Here is a 4739-nt window from a genome sequence, read left to right as displayed (position 1 = left end):
CTTCCCCCCCCCCCCGCTCTCGGCCAGCTCCCGCTTCATGCAAATCACCCATTGTGACGCGCTGCCCCCCGCCCGCCAATGGGGAGTGCGCCCGGTAGCCCGGGGGCCCCGCCCCCCGTCGCGCTTTCCAATCAGCGGGCGACCCCTCCGCACAGCGGGCTAGGACGGCCCTCCCTTGCCCTCCCCTGCCAGTTACAGTGCGGGGTGCGAGCGCGTTCGGTTCTGCACGTCCTTAGTTTAGGGCGGAACCATTTGTACCTGTCGAACCGTCCCTCACGTCGTGTCCCCCGGCAGCCGACTCCCAGCTCCCCGCAGTGGACGGTCCCATCCAGGGGTTGGTCCCCAGGAAAGCGCCCAGTCCGGGAGAAGGACGGCACCCAGGATTGGGTGGTTGCTCCCATCAGGAAACTTCCCCCTCCCCCCCTTGCCGGGGTTGCGCAGTGGTACGGTCCGCTTGGGCTTTGCCATGAGGACAGTGTCAATGTGCACGTAGCAAGCGCAGCGGCAGCGGGACAAGCCCGCGGTGGCGCGCGGGGACGGCGGGAGCTGCCCCGTCGCGCGCCGCTAGGGGTCCCTTGTGCAGCGGCGTCCCGGGGGCTGCGCACCCCTTTGCAGCGCGAGCCTCCTGCTCCTGCCTGGGCAGGGCGCGCGCCCGCCCGCCTGTGGCTGGGGACATCAGCGCCCGCCGCCTGGGCTGCGGAGGGCAGACAGCGCCTCTGCCCCGCGCGGTGCCTGCTCCCCCAGCCCGCGTCGCGTGCTCTCCAGTAAAAGTTGCGGGGGAGGGGGGCAATGCCTAGTAGTTAATCTGCAGGGAGACCCGACCTGTGGGTGACGGGCACCGCGCAGAGCCCCTTAGAGGCACTGGACTAGGAGTAGTGCTCCAGACTGGCACGCCGTGCCCAGTGCACGTAGGCAGCTGGGGGGAAGCGGTGCCGCGGATGTATGCGCTGATCGTGTGCCGTACCATAACCTTCCAAAGTGACCCTAAAACATCACCCCTTGGGGAGAGGGAGTTCAAGTCCCTGGTCATGCGATACTAAGCTAGATTAGGGACCATCCCTTTAAAGGGTCAGATACCTTAATTGACAGGGTTTTGAGACTCTGGGAGCGTGGGCGGTTGGGTGACCCTGCTATTTCCATGCCCACCAGTGTCCAGCCTCCTCCCCCACTATGGCCAGTAGCCCAGCATAGCGCGCTCAGCCTGGGATAGTGCATCTCCAGCCTCCCTTGGCCCTGGAGCTCTGAAGAGCCAGTGGGTGCCACATGGCGCTGCAGCGGCCTGCCTGCTACAACTCCAGGCACCTCAACAGCATCTGAGGAAGTGGGTCTGGCCCACGAAAGCTCATCATCTAATAAACCATCTTGTTAATCTTTAAAGTGCTACATTGTCCTGCATTTTGCCTCAACAGCAGGCAGGGAGAGGAAGCCTGAGGGACTCTGGTAGAGCATGGGCGGGGCCAGATGAAACTGTTTGCAAAGGATTGCCTTCCCCTACCTATGGCACCTGTCTCCCATGTCCAGGAGTGTCCTGAAAAGCTAACAAAGCCAAATTGGGACATTTTAGGCTGCTAAAAGTCTGGCGGCATAGCAGGGCTAAGGCAGGCTCCCTGCTTGCTCTAGGTCCTTGCCATTCCTGTGTATTTAGCTTGTAGAATGATTGTAGAGAAGAATTGGAACTTAACTTCATTCACAAGTTGAATTTTCATGCCTACCGTTTGAATTAGGATATCCAATGGGTCCCAAATTATCAGCCAACCAAACAATGAAGGTGCTAATGGTTCTTGGAATCTGTTTAGAATCTGGTGTTGGTCATCTTCCTTTCCCAGTGCTAACTAATGGTTCTTATCAGCCTCTTATAACTACTCAGTCTTTAAGATGCTACTAGACTGTTTTTTAAGTTTTTCCTGTTACAGACTCACTCTACCCCTCTGAAGCTTATCTACTCACTGTCTTTTTTTCTTCCTCCCCTTCATTTTTTTCCCCTCTCCCTCCCGCCTCCCTCCTTCCCTTATTTATCATTGGATCTGGACTTCCAACACTCTGGTCACCTGAAGAAGTGGGTTGTACCTGTGAAAGCTCATGATACCAGCTACATATTTTGTTAGTCTTTGAATTGCTACCAGACAATTTGTTGTTTTTTAAGTTTTTCTCTTTATATTATTATTATTATCTGGCTTAGAATCAGTGATAGCATTTTAATTTTTTTTAAAAATTCCATGTTATATTTCATATGTAGTGTCCTATACAGCATTCCTTACTCAAGCAAAACTCCCTTTTACCTTGATTCAGCTCTCATTTATACTGGTGTATAAATGACTAATACCATGTAATCAAATTGAGTTATATGGGTGTAAAAGCATTGTGAGACCAGAATCAGGCCCATTGACTTCCCTGAGAATTTTTCAGAAAATGTAAAGATTGCCCTGCAGAGGTCAAAAGCTTGAGCATATTCCATCTCTTGAGGAACTCCATTAGCTGGTAGCAAGCTGCTTTCATTTTCAGTAAATCCACTAGAGTGGATATCAGGGTGTGTTAAGAACATTCACACAATACACACCACCACCAAAAATGCAGACAGCTTTATGGTAAAACCGTCCACTAATAAGCACACTACACACAATCCAACAGTACGGGGTGGAGGGGCACTTGATCATGTCCTTTTCCTTTCAAAGGAAGCCATGTACTTTTATAGGCAGGCATCTTTTAGAATGCAGGATAAAGGCTTTTACACAGTAATGTGCACAGAGCTAAGTTTATTTTCACTGGAAAGACAAAGGGCTGACACAGCCTGGCTGAAAGTTGAACCCAGGGCTTTCAGGTTTTCAAAAACTCTAAAATGTAGCTCATTACACCATCTTTCCTTACTGGATGTCTTTGCTAATGTTTGCCCCAGAGATAAATGTTACAGCCCTGATGTGAACTCTCCAGAATGGGGTTTCTGATGGGAATGTGGTTGCAGTTCTAATTATCACAGTGCCTAGCTGTGCGTGACACACAGTGGAGAGCAAAGCTTGGAGTTGGTTCAAATCCACAGTGTGAAGACAATAGGTGGTTTTTAGTCAGAAGCCAAAGTACACTTCCTCACTGTGCAACACTAAAGATACCACATGCTGTAATACAGAGAGCCAGTGCTAGCCAACACATGCATCTTTGAAAGAGGTGGTACACATCCACTGCTCAAAACAGCAAATAATTTACTTTTGAATGATGTATTTATTTAGGAAATTTTAACAAGTTTACAAATCATTGTCATGTAAATATGAGAAGTGAAACAATCAGGACAATAGTTAGCTTTGGCTTACAGAGACATTATACAGAAACATAGATCTTTTTATTTGACAGGTGTTACTAAATTACAGGGTAAGCGTCATTGTACTATCTGTGGTTTCTAGTGATTAACAGCAATGACATTGATGATTCTTACCAACAACAACCACAGGACATACCACACTAATACCAACCCTTGTACCTTCCCTTGCAACAAACCCCGTTGCCAGCTTTGTCCACATATTCACTCTGCTGATACCATTATTGGACCTAACCAAGTGAGTTATAAGATCAAGAACACATATTCCTGCTCATCCAGAAATATAATTTATGCTATCATGTGCCGAAAGTGTCCGTCTGCTATGTATATTGGACAAACGTCTCAGACACTTCGCCAAAGAATCAATGCCCACAAAACAGATATTAGACAGGATCACAAAGAAAAAACAGTTTCTTGCCATTTCAACCAGAAAGGACATTGTCTCAACGACTTGATTACCTGCATCCTGCTTCAAAGACCTTTTAAGACCACACTTGAAAGAGAATCCTCTGAACTGACATTCATGCTTAAATTTGACACTTTACGCCTAACTTTAAACAAAGATATTAATTATCTTACCCATTACAAAGATAGCTTCCCCAATTATCACCTCTAATATCATTAGCTCACAGACATTTACCTTCCCCCCATCCCCCTTCTGTTCTGAAATTTGATTTGTCCTTTTCATGTGTTCACCTTTTTTTTTAATTGTATCCTTTGGTATATATGGTTGTGACAATTTTCTTCCACTGTTTGATCTGAGGAAGTGGGTCTGGCCCACGAAAGCTCATTACCTAATAAACCATCTTGTTAGTCTTTAAAGTTCTACATGGTCCTGTTCTTTGTTTCGTGACTCTCCAGTGTATGTCCAGTTTGAGGAGTTGGATGAGGTATGTGTACTTTTGTATGACAAGGCAGGTAGTGGCAATCTCTGGTATTTTCTGAGGCTCAACTCGAGGTTATTCAGGGTCTTAGGAACAGTCACATGAATGGATCTGAGGAATCTGCCTATGGCTCTGCCCCTCTTACAAATAAATTTAGTCAGAACGGAATATGGAATCTAGGATCCAAGAAGACACTTGACATTGGGAGGATCAGGAGGGTTTGTCAGTTAAAACAAGACTATGTGGGGCTCATTGGGGAACTCAGTTTCCCTCATCAGATACCTTTAGTAGCATCCCATAGAGACTGGCATCTGTCCAGCTGTTCTGCTTTCTGCAGCAGCATGCCAGAAATATGGCTGATACCACTGACCTGGCCTGCACCTGACCAAGAAGATGGATGCCACAGAGTGCGCCACAGTAAAACGGGATCTGCAGGATTAACAGCACATTAAAGGACCAGAGGCTGCTGGGGGGTGTATGCTCACTGGTGTTCCTTTGGCATGTCGGCTCTGATCTGGCGACCATAGCAGACCCACAGAACAAGTAAG

General features: G+C 48.2%; 1 protein-coding gene across 1 annotated transcript in view; it reads left to right on the top strand.

The window, feature by feature from the left end:
* PHRF1 (PHD and ring finger domains 1) overlaps positions 1-4739 on the top strand; it is a 70779-nt gene that overhangs the window by 4267 nt on the left and 61773 nt on the right. The window lies entirely within an intron of this gene.

Source organism: Pelodiscus sinensis, chromosome 5 (genome assembly GCF_052426305.1).
Source record: "Pelodiscus sinensis isolate ZL-2025 chromosome 5, ASM5242630v1, whole genome shotgun sequence".
Lineage (NCBI taxonomy): Eukaryota > Metazoa > Chordata > Testudines > Trionychidae > Pelodiscus > Pelodiscus sinensis.
This window is presented reverse-complemented; position numbering and strand designations above follow the sequence as displayed.